This window comes from Pleurodeles waltl, chromosome 5, assembly GCF_031143425.1.
Source record: "Pleurodeles waltl isolate 20211129_DDA chromosome 5, aPleWal1.hap1.20221129, whole genome shotgun sequence".
Classification (NCBI taxonomy): domain Eukaryota; kingdom Metazoa; phylum Chordata; class Amphibia; order Caudata; family Salamandridae; genus Pleurodeles; species Pleurodeles waltl.
Window position 1 is genome coordinate 807,556,366 of NC_090444.1, and position 12,888 is coordinate 807,569,253.

At 45.4% G+C, this 12,888-nt stretch overlaps 1 protein-coding gene across 7 annotated transcripts in view; it reads right to left on the reverse strand.

The window, feature by feature from the left end:
- LAMA2 (laminin subunit alpha 2) overlaps positions 1–12,888 on the reverse strand; it is a 3,379,260-nt gene that overhangs the window by 1,133,483 nt on the left and 2,232,889 nt on the right. The gene's annotated exons all lie outside the window — the stretch shown is intronic.

Here is a 12,888-nt window from a genome sequence, read left to right on the forward strand (position 1 = left end):
CATCTTACTTAACCCCTTCGCTGCCAGGCCTTTTCCCCCTCCTGTGCCGAGCCTTTTTGTGGCTATTTGGGGCAGTTCGCGCTTAGGCCCTCATAACTTTTTGTTCACATAAGCTACCCACGCCAAATTTGCGTCCTTTTCTTCCAACATCCTAGGGATTCTAGAGGTACCCAGACTTTGTGGGTTCCCCAGAAGGAGGCCAAGAAATTAGCCAAAATACAGTGAAAATTTTGTTTTTTCACAATAATTGGAAGAAGGGGCTGCAGAAGAAGGCTTGTGTTTTTTTTCCTGAAAATGGCATCAACAAAGGTTTGCGGTGCTAAAATCACCAGCTTACCAGCTTTCAGGAACAGGCAGACTTGAATCAGAAAACCCAATTTTTCAACACAATTTTGCCATTTTACTGGGACATACCCCATTTTTATGATTTTTTGAGCTTTCAGCTTCCTTCCAGTCAGTGACAGAAATGGGCATGAAACCAATGCTGGATCCCAGTAACTGAAACATTTCTGAACTGTAGACAAAAGTCTGAATTCAGCAAGGGGTAATTTGTTTAGATCCTACAAGGGTTTCCTACAGAAAATAACAACTGGAAAAAAGAAATATTGAAATTGAGGTGAAAAAATCTGCAATTTTTCTCTACGTTTTACTCTGTAACTTTTTTCTGCAATGTCAGATCTTTTAAAGCAATATACCGTTACGTCTGCAGGACTCTTCTGGTTGCGGGGATATATAGGGCTTGTAGGTTCATAAAGAACTCTAGGTACCCAGAGCCAATAAATGACCTGCATCCTGCCTTGGGTTTTCATTCTATACCGGGTATACAGCAATTCATTTGCTGAAATATAAAGAGTGAAAAATAGCTATCAAGAAAACCTTTGTATTTAAAAAATGGGCACAAGATAAGGTGTTGAGGAGCAGTGGTTATTTGCACATCACAGAATTCTGGGGTGCCCATACTAGCATGTGAATTACAGGGCATTTCTCAAATAGACTTCTTTTTTACACACTCTCTTATATTTGGAAGGAAAAAATGTAGAGAAAGACATGGGGCAATAACACTTGTTTTGCTATTCTATGTTCCCCCAAGTCCCCTGATAAAAATGATACCTCACTGGGGTGACATGTGGGGCTCTGACCAGGTTCTGTTACCCAGAATCCTTTGCAAACCTCACAATTTGGCTAAAAAAACACATTTTCCTCACATTTCGGTGACAGAAAGTTCTGGAATCTGAGATGAGCCACAAATTTCCTTCCACCCAGCGTTCCCCCAAGTCTTCCGATAAAAATGGTACCTCTCTTGTGTGAGTAGGCCTAGCGCCCATGAAAGGAAATGGCCCAAAACACAACGTGGACACATCCTAATTTTTTTACAGAAAACAGAGGGGTTTTTTGCAAAGTGCCTACCTGTAGGTTTTGGCCTCTAACTCAGCCGGCACTTAGGGAAACCTACCGAACCTGTGCATTTTTGAAAACTAGAGACCTAGGGGAATCAAAGATGGGGTGACTTGTCGGGCTCTGACCAGGTTCTGTTACCCAGAATCCTTTGCAAACCTCAATATTGGGCAAAAAAACACATTTTCATCACATTTTGGTGACAGAAAGTTCTGGAATCTGAGAGGAGCCACAAATGTCCTTCCACCCAGCGTTCCCCCAAGTCTCCCGATAAAAATGGTACCTCACTTGTGTGGGTAGGCCTAGCGCCCACAAAAGGAAATGGCCCAAAGCACAACATGGACACATCACATTGTTTCACAGAAAACAGTGACTACCTGTGGATTTTGGCCTCTAGCTCAGCCGGCACCTGGGGAAACCTAGCAAACCAGCACATTTCTGAAAACTAGACACCTAGGGGAATCCAAGATGGGGTGACTTGTGGGGCTCTGACCAGGTTCTGTTACCCAGAATCCTTTGCAAACCTCAAAATTTGGCCAAAAAAACACTTTTTCCTCTCATTTCGGTGACAGAAAGTTCTGGAATCTGAGAGGACCAACAAATATCCTTCCACCCAGCATTCCCCCAAGTCTCCCGATAAAAATGGTACCTCACTTGTGTGGGTGGGCCTAGCGCCCACGAGAGGAAATGGCCCAAAACACAACGTGGACACATCACATTTATTCACAGAAAACAGAGGTGTTTTTTGCAAAGTGCCTACCTGTGGATTTTGGCCTCTAGCTCAGCCGGCCCCAGGGGGGACAGAAATGGCCTAAAATAAATGTGCCTCCCTGGGGAGCGACCCTTGCCTACGGGGTCACTCCCCTTGTGTGAAGGCGCAAAAAAAAAGATCCCCAGTGCCTAGTGGTTTCTGCCCCCCTTGGGGGCAGATTCGTCTAAAATCGGCCGATTTGCCCCCAAGGGGGGGCAGAAATGGTCTAAATACAATTTACACCTCCAGGGGAGCGACCCTTGCCTAAGGGGTCGCTCCACATCTCTAAAAAAACAAACAAACAAAAAAAAAACACACAAAAAAATTAGCCCTGGCGCCTAGAGGTTTCTACCCCGCCGGGGGCAGATCGCCTAATAACAATAGGCCGATCTGCCCCCGGGGGGGGCAGAAATGGCCTAAAATAAATTTGACCCCCCACCACCCCCCATGGAGCGACCCTTGCCTACAAGGTCGCTCCCTTTGCGTGACGGCGAAAAAAAAAAAAAGATCCCTGGTGCCTAGTGGTTTCTGCCCCCCTTGGGGGCAGATTGACCTCAAATCGGCCGATCTGCCCCCAAAGCGGGCAGAAATGGCCTAAATACAATTTGCCCCTCCAGGGGAGCGACCCTTGCCTAAGGGGTCGCTCCCCATCTCTAAAAAAACAAACAAACAAAAAAAACACCCAAAAAAAGATTAGCCCTGGCGCCTAGAGGTTTCTGCCCCCCTGGGGGCAGATCGGCCTAATAACAATAGGCGGATCTGCCCCCAGGGGGGAGAGAAATGGCCTAAAATATATGTGCCCCCACACCCCCCCAGGGAGAGACCCTTGCCTACGGGGTCGCTCCCCTTGCCTGACGGCGCAAAAAAAAGATCCCTGGTGCCTAGTGGTTTCTGCCCCCCTTGGGGGCAGATTGACCTAAAATTGGCCGATCTGCCCCCAAAGCGGGCAGAAATGTCCTAAATGCAAATTTGCCCCTCCAGGGGAGCAACCCTTGCCTAAGGGGTCGCTCCCCATCTGGAAAACAACAACAACCAAAATAAAATCCCCGGTGCCTAGTGGTTTCTGCCTCCCTTGGGGGCAGATCGGCCTAATTAAAATAGGCTGATCTGCCCCCCTGGGGGGCAGAAATGGCCTAAAATAAATTTGCCCCCCAGGGGAACGACCCTTGTCTAAGGGGTCGCTCCCCTTGCGTGAAATTCACAAACAAACAAAAAAACTCCCTGGTGTCTAGTGGTTTCTGCCCCCAAGGGGGGCAGATTGGCCTCATAACAATAGGCCAATCTGCCCCCAAGGGGGGCAGAAAAGGCCTTAAAAAAAAATGCCCCCCCTGGGAGCGACCCTTGCCCAAGGGGTCGCTCCCTTATGTCAGTTTCATAAATAAAAAAGACATCCCTGGTGTCTAGTGTCCGTTTTGACAGCCTGATTGCTTTGAATCCGGCTGCCAAAATGCAGAGAGAGACTTCAAAGGGAAGGAAATACATTTCCCCAAAGCATTTCTCTTCCGATCGCGCTGGAACTCTGTGATTGTCAGTGCGCGTTTGCGCGCTGACATCACAGGAGGGGTGGGGGTGGTCGGGGTTGGAAGGGGAAGGGCTTCCCCTTCCATCCCTGACTTGGGGGGGTGGGACGGTACCCCACAGAGCGAGTGCTAGCGCTCCCTCTGGGCTGCGTGCCCAGGACGTAATGGTTACGTCTTGGGCACAGCAGCACTGTGCCGCAGGACGTAACCATTACGTACGTCCGCGGCACAGAACTGGTTAAGACAAAAGCGTGACAAACCTTAACCTAAAGCCATTTTGATTGACTCAAACTGGTAAAACTTAAAACATTAAATTTAGAAAGGAACAAAATGAGGGGGCTCATTTTGTCATAGAAATTATGGTTAGTGTTGTAGAAAGAAAAAATAGGACATGCTTTAAGTGAGTTCTCAAATATCTTCCTCTTCTATTTCAGTAAAACATTCTAACATGCAAACTGAAACATGCTCTTTCAGCACCAGCAGCAGAAACTGTGCAAACGTGTGGCACATCTGAACGCCATCTTGATTGAATCGAAGTGGAACCTGAAAGCATTTTTTACTGAGGATACTACATTAAATGAGAAAATTACGGAGCTTCATAGCATATAAGTCTCCCAAAATGGCCACCAGAGAAAAAAAGAGCCCAAATGTAGCACAAATATCACCCAAATGTAGCCCAAGTATAGGCCAATGATAAAAGTGTGCAAAACACTTAGGGGCACATTTATACTCTGTTTACGCCGGAATTGCGTCGTTTTTTTTTACGCAATTCCGACGCAAAACTAACTCCATATTTATACTTTCGCGTTAGACGCGTCTAGCGCCAAAGTCCATGGAGTTTGCGTCATTTTTTAGCGTGGACACCTACTTTGCGTTAATGAGATGCAAGGTAGGCGTTCCCGTCTAAAAAATTTACTCCGAGGCATGTGCGCCGTATTTACACTCCCGGGCAAAATTCACGCCCGGGAGTGGGCGGGTCAAAAAAAATGACGTACGGCCGCTTTTGCGCCGTTTTTTAGCGCCTGGAAAAGGCAGGCGTTAAGGGACCTGTGGGCTCTGAAGGAGCCCAGAGGTGCCCTCCCATGCCCCCAGGGACACCCCCTGTCACCCTTGCCCACCCCAGGAGGACACCCAAGGCTGGAGGGACCCATCCCAGGGACATTAAGGTAAGTTCAGGTAGTTTTTTTTTTTTTTTTTTGTGGCATAGGGGGGCCTGATTTGTGCCCCCCTACATGCCACTATGCCCAATGACCATGCCCAGGGGACAGAAGTCCCCTGGGCATGGCCATTGGGCAAGGGGGCATGACTCCTGTCTTTGCTAAGACAGGAGTCATTTCTATGGGGTTTGGGAGTCGAAAAAAATGGCGCAAATCGGGTTGAGGCGAAAAATTTGCCTCAGTCTGACTTGACCCATTTTTTGACGCCCAAGCTCCATATCCCCCTACGCCGGCGCTGCCTGGTGTACGTCATTTTTTTCCACGCACACCAGGCAGCACCGGCGGCTAACGCCGGCTAACGTCATTGATTAAATACGGCGCCCGCATGGCGCTTCAGAATGGCGTTAGCCGGCGCTAATTTTTTTGACGCAAAACTGCGTTAGCGCAGTTTTGCGCCAAAAAGTATAAATATGGCCCTTAATTGTTTTGTTTTTGTGCAGTTTTATATAATGTGCAGACTTGACCCAAAGGTATTGGCGTGCTTTACGTGAGCATCAGTTACACTACAAAGGACACATTCATTTTGATTTTAGGCAAGGAGAGATTAACTGCCTGATTTAGATCTTGGTTACGGGATTACTCCTTCACAAACGTGACCGATAACCCTTCCGCTGTACTGCGATCTCCATACCATATTTTGGCATTGTAATATGCGGATGGGATATCCGTCACGTTTGTTACAGCGTATTCCCACTGCCAAGATCCAAATCAGACTCTGAGTGATTTGCCCAGAATCGCATGATGTGTAGCTGATGCCGAAACTTGAACCTGGTTCCCCAGTTGCAAAGTCTGTAGCACCGGCCATACGCCACACCCTCTCCCCTACGTGAAACATATAATCAAGTGATCAACTGGATAAAAAAACATAAAGATAGGAAAACATTTAAAAGTGCTTTGTCCCTATCTGAGAGCTCAGAAAATATGTCCTCATTTTAGTTTTTTAGCGCACTAACCACAATTTCTATGGGAATGAGACCCTCTCATTTTTATAATTTCTAGAGAAAATGCTTTAGGTATTACAGTTTTGATTACATCATGATGACTTCAGGTGTGCCCAACTTTTGTGGAGAATATAGAATGTTAGCAAGCTAGTTGTTCTTTAAAATACTGAGGGGCAGCAGAGGTAAACGGCGTGGACTCAGATAATAGAGGGCAGGGAGGAGGGTGCAGAGGCAACAAGTGGACCATGTTAGGCAGGCGGAAGGTTAAGTGGCAGCACAAAGGACCATGGAAGACATGGGAAAGAGGAGGCAGGACAATGAACCAACCATGCAGGACAGGCAAGAGAGCGGCTGTGGCAATACAATAGACCAATGAGGGCAGAAGCAAAAGACATTAGCACTACAACCATACAAACCAACAGACCCGATTCTGACAGCAGACTCCTGATGTTTTTAATCCCAAAAGGGCTTTATTTTATTTGTCACCTTCCTAAACTCCTCTCTTTTTCAAAGTAAGTCAGAGGGGAAGGGCGTGGACTCAGATAATTGAGGGCAGGGAGAAGGGTGCAGAGGCAACAAGTTGACCATGTTAGGCAGGAGGGAGGGTAAGTGGCAGCACAAAGGACCATGGAGGGCAGGGGAAAGTGGGAGTCAGGGCAATGAACCAACCATGTAGGACAAACAAGAGAGGCTGTGGCAATGTAATAGACCACTGAGGCCAGAAGCAAAAAAACATTGGCACTTGAACCATACAGACCAGCAGACCCGATTCTGACAGCAGACTCCTGATGTTTTTAATCCCAAAAGGGCTTTATTTTATTTGTCACCTTCCTAAACTCCTCTCTTTTTCAATGTAAGTCAGAGGGGAAGGGCGTGGACTCAGATAATTGAGGGCAGGGAGAAGGGTGCAGAGGCAACAAGTTGACCATGATAGGCAGAAGGGAGGGTAAGTGGCAGCACAAAGGACCATGGAGGGCAGGGGAAAGTGGGAGTCAGGGCAATGAACCAACCATGCAGGACAAACAAGAGAGGCTGTGGCAATGTAATAGACCACTGAGGCCAGAAGCAAAAAAACATTGGCACTTGAACCATACAGACCAGCAGACCTGATTCTGGCAGCAGACTTCTGATGTTTTTAAGCCCAAAAGGGCTTTATTTTATTTCTCTCCTGTCTAAACTCCCCTCTTTTTCAAAATCAGTCAGAGGGGAACATCAATCCCCTAGGTTTTTTTTTCAAGATCTCCCTCTTAACAAGTTAAAAATGTTGGCCGGTATGGTACATTGGATCAAGCAGGGCAGGAGGAATGGGGAAGGGACATGGACTCGGATCACATAGAGTAGGAGGGAGATAGGCAGGGGCAATAAACTGACTTCACTGGGCAGGCATTGGGGTTTGCAGAAGCACAATACACCACACAGGGCAAGAGGGACAGCAGTGCACCATATTGGACCATGGAAAGCAAAGGGGGGGGCATGCATAAGGACAACAGAGTGCAGAGGGGAGGGAGGCAACAGCAGCAAGCTGACAATACTGGACAGACAGGAGGGACACCTGCAGCATAACGGACCATGAAGGGCAGGAGAGAGGGAGCTGGGACATGACAACGGACCAGACAAGGCAGGAGGAAGGGGATAGGGGTCTGCACATGGAAAACGGAGGGCAGGAGGGAATGGTGCAGGGCAGGAGCAGCCAACTAATCACTGTGGGCAGGCGGGATAGGCACAGGAAGTACAATACACCATGGAGGGCAACAGTGAGACTATAATGGCATACACATAGACTACAGAGGAAAGGTGGGAGGGGGTCAGGGACAGTAAGCTGACAGCACAGGGCAGGTCGGAAGGGCTGTGGTGGCAGAGAAAACCATGCATGGCAAGTGTGAGGGTTATTGGCAGCACAATGGCCATGGTGGACAAGGGGGATGGGGGAGGTTGCATGCAAAAAGGACCATGTAGGACAGAGGGGTAGGGAAGTGCCTGGACACAGACAAGAGAGGGCAGGAGAAGGGGCTCCACAACAGACCATGCAGGGTAGGCAGGAGAAGCAGTTGCAACACAACAGAGCTTGGATGCAGAAGGCAGTGGCAGCACAATGGACAAGGGAGGACAGAAGGGAGGGGATGAGACATGGAATCAGACAGGCAGGGTGGAGGTGGCAGCCATATGACCATGCTAGGCAGGTGGGAGGGGCAGTTCCAGCTCAACAGAACACTCAGAGTAGATAGGAGGGGAAGTGGAAGGTCCATGTAACATGGTGGGCAAAACGAGGGAGCAGGGGCATGCACACAGACATTGGAGGGAAGGAGGATGGGGAGTAGGGACAGCAAGTTAATCACAGAGGCTAAGCAGGAGGGCAATGATCGGGCATAGAATTGAGCAATGAAGGGCAGGAGGAGTGGCAGGGATTTCAAGGTAAATGGAGGGCTGTGGCAGCCCATAGGATCACGAAGGCAGGAGGGTGGAGGCTTGTGCATGGGGTCGGACAATAGAGGGTAGGGAGGAGTTAGATAAGGCAACAAGCTAACTGTTCAGGGCAGGCGGGAAGGGCAGTGGCAGACAAATGGCCACACAGGACCGTAATGAGGGAGCTGGGGCATGGACTTGAACAATGGATGGCAAGGAGAAGGGGGCAGCGGCTAAAACTGGGGGAGCAGTGTGATGCCAGGCCAAGCCCTGCATCCAACCGACCTCTCACTCTGCATTGCGATGGGCATCTAATTTAACGTTAAAAAACCCTAGAAATTCACTGAAAAAACAAAGGTTACAGGGACGTTATAGTAAGGAAATAGGATTTTAAAAAATCCTAGAAATTGACTAGAAAACAAAGGTTACAGGAACGTTATAGTTAGGTTCAGATTTTACACACACAAGAGCATAGAATATCAGCTGTTATAGTTAGAGTTCTTCAAGTAACTATAACTCATGCCCCAAGGTGACTATAACTCGCACCCTGCTATGCAGTTTTCTCATCAATAATTTTTCCTGCAAATGTTACAGTGATATTATCAATGATATTGAGTCTGTGGTCCTTTACATTGTGTTTCAAAATATGCTGAATGTGATAACAATCCTCCATAAAAGTCCTGCCAGTGAGTTGCAGCAGCAACATTTATAACCTTGTCTATGTTTATTATGTATCCTTGCAGTTTAGGACATGCATCAACTTGTTTGCTAATAAAAGATACTTGTAGTGTACAAAAATGTGATCTTCACTAGGTCTTCTTGATGTTCATTTCTTACACCTTCATACAGTTCATACAAGAAGCATTCTTATACTCATGGTGAGGGCTAATTTACAGAAGTACATATGGTATGGCATCAGTATGTACTGAAATAATTTAATAGGCCCAACTAATGAAGCCTCCTCATTGTTTCACTATGCATGATGGCATAGGCTTCCTAGCGTTAGTGATCAACTGGGCTTGAAGAGACTATAACTGTATCTGTTATTGGCAAGGATAAGGCACAAGAGGGTTCCTTGTTTCACTTCCCCTTATAAGGAGACAAGAGAACAGTTAAGCATACTATAGAAGCTAGTTTCTGCATTCAGATAGATAACTATATTTTGGTATGGTGCTTGGGGATTCAGCAACCCAAGGCCATCAATAGGATGAGAGAAGGCTCGCTGGCATGGCTGGGCTGCCAACATGGCAGTTTGATTATTGAAGCACCCACTGCTTACAATGAGATTAGGGAGCAGGGGCCTGAATGTTTCAGGTCTAAATGTTCTACCATCTTGGCTTGTGAGGCACCCTAATAGACTGGGTGGTGATGGAGGTTTTCTTCCTGCTGTCTTTTGAGATCCAGTGGGTGGGGGAGCAGAGGACCATGGCTATGAAGAGGGCCCTTGGCTCTGAGTTTGCTGGTTTTACTGAAGATAGCTGCCATCGTTCTGTGCAGAGAAGAAGGCCTGGGAGCGATCATTCTCCCTGTTGACACAGACTTTTGGGACATCAAGCGAATCCTTTCTGGACTGATGAGAGAACCTAGTGCCTGACCCCTTGAATCTGAAACATTTTGGAGCATATTTCCAAGACCCTTGCGCCACTTTGTGCAGACCTAGCGTAATTTTTTTTACACTAAGGCAGCGTTAAGGAGGCCTTTTGCCCGCACCCTATTTACAAAGTGGTGCAATGCTTGCATTGGGCCACTTTGTAAACCCTTGCACCACATTATGCCTGCGTCAGGCATAATGTATGCAAGGGGGGCATTCCCATGAAGGGGGTCCGGAAAAAAATGACACAGTGAAATTTACAATATTTATTTTGTCATTTTTAAAGCCTGCTAAGAGCAAGCGTTAAAATGCTGCACCCATTTTAATCAATGGGCCTTCCTTCTCTGCTGCACTAGCGTCCACATTTTTTACGCTAGTACAGCAAAGCACCACAATAGCATAAAAAGTTTTGACGCTATTGCTCTAACGACTGGCATTGTGTGCCGGATTGTAAATATGGCACAACCATGGTGTTGTTAGATGGGGCAGGGGTGACGCAAGAAAAGTGATGCATCGGGTCTGATGTGCCACTTTCTTGTAAATATGCCCCTTTATTTGCTACATGCAATATATTAATATTATGGGGGAATCCCAAGGTACAGTGGTGATGGGCTGAGGTTGGAGATGTGAACCCAAGTGGTGGATAAGAGATCAACGCAACATTGGCACAGGACTACAGGAAATATGTCTGTGAGAGTAAAGGTAGCGGGGATCTGAGTGGTTTGCTTGCCTTGAGCTCCCTTGTTCACTTTTGAGAGAGAGGAGATGAAAGGAGAACTGCTATCTGACTGAGTGGATGTGTCTTTCATTGCACATACTGAAAAAGTCAGAATTATGCATTGCAGGGAGAACATTTAGTGGAGTTAAGGTACCACTCTGGAAAATACCCAATTTGTGATCGAAAAAAAAATAACTCTGCTGTGGGTACACATTTTTTACACATTGGAGATGTGATTTTTGTACTGGAGGTTCAAGTTGTGCAGTAAAAATGTAATTGTTTTGTTATAAGCCGCACTGTGGTGAAGTGAAGAACCTTTTCTGCCCTGAGGCAATAGCTATACCAACATATAAGCTTTACTAGAAAAGAACTCAGCATGTTGACTCAGTCAATTGTTTTTAGTAGTATGTGATAAATGAACTATCAGTGCATAAACATAAGCGCAGGGCCTCAATTATTTTCTTAAGAGAACACTGTCAACCTGCTAGGATTGCTGTATTCCTCCTCTGCCTCTTTCTTGCATCACCCTACACTTCCTATTTACTTCACTTCAGTAGCATCCCGGTAGTTTTCTCCCTGTTCACTGATTTGATGTTTTTCTTCGCTCTTTCATTCTCCTTTCATAATTTTCTCTCTCTTGCTCTGGATCAAAGTTTGATTATGGAAAATAAGTTCTGGTTCCTGAAAATTAGTGCTGGTGCTAGCACAGGTGTTTTAATAAAAATTATGAATGAGTGTTCATGTATTCTGAATAACAGATTTATGTAGAAAATATAATGACGTAGAAAAATAATGCACGCATTTGAAAATGTGATTACAAAGAGTGGCCGCCAATGTTCACAAAGTGTACTTACCAGTGGATTAATATTGTGAAATGTTGAATATATGTTTGACTAATGTAGCAAAACGTCATATTAAGGGTTATGCATTATGTCCTAGTTTTATTAATTGTAAGCCTTAACTTAGCATGTGTCTTAGCCTGGTTGACAGGTCTCATGTCAAAGCTGTATTTCTTAAGTTTAATAAATGGCTGTCCTAGCAAGTTAGACTGTGATTTCCATTTTGCATTGTTTAAATGTGCTCATAGCTGAAGCCTTTTCTCATTAAAACCGACAACTAGAAGATGCTGATCTTTCCAATGGAACATTTTGTGTGTAATGTGTGTGAGACTGACTATCTCAGGAGAAGAACAAAGGAGATAACGACTGGAGTAGAAGCTGCAACAATATTGTTACCTGACAAGCCGGATGATGAGGACATTGCAGGACAAACCAATCAACAGCATGTGAATGGAGTAATGGTAGAATTCATAGATTTGGGATTTTAGTTTTATTGGACAAAGTGTGAACATGCGATTAACTGACAAATAGGGATTTGGGAAAACGTTTTACTATTTTTGATTTAACGACACTGCACAGGGAGAAGATAGATTCATTGCCCATTTCTTGCTGGCCGAAAGGTCAATATTTCCTTATGCGTCTTGACATGAGACGTGCTTAACTTTAATGCCTAAAGACTTTGCATTTTCTGAACTTTGATGCTGAATTCTGATTGCCTTGCTGATTGACTGATGTCCTGAGAACGAAGACTGACTCTGCTTGTTGATTCACACCGAGGATAGGTATTATGAATTAGACTGTTGACTATCATGCATATTTGCTTTTCCTTTCTAGGTGCCAACTGCACTGTTTTGATAGAGCCATAGTGAGATGTTTTCCAAATTAGTGTTACTAAATTATTTGACATGAAGCCCAACATGCTAATGCTAATCTGATGTTAGTTAAGGATCCTCATTAATGTAATTGGGCTAAGAGGGAATAATGCTTGATGGATTTCTCTGCTGAATTCAAATGTATATAATCACTTTGACACAGTTGACTTTGTTATTGATTTGCACCATAACCTTAGAATGTGTTGCAGTTAAAGATTTGATTAGATTACGTTTCTTCTGCCGCTTTGGACAGCCAGTATTGTTTCTGTATGTGTTTCATTTGATTTTGAGATTGATCTACATGGCCTTAGCATTGTTAATACAGGAAAATAAATATTCTAACTTTTACTTAATGGTGTGGTTATTCATGACTGAAAGGTCATGATGTGTGATAATTACTGACTCCATTGATTATTATTGTTATTGGTTTATTGGTGATTATTGATATTGTGTATTGGTTATTGATTACTGATTTGCATGTACTGGAGCTATGGTAAGAACATCTTAATTGTGAGTCAAAAGGTTCATCGACGTATTTGCGTCCCCTTGTAAGTATACTTATTAAAGTCAGACGCGCTAACACTGGTGTCCACCTCCTTCAACCACCTACACAAATTAAGCACTGAGATGAACCTATTCTC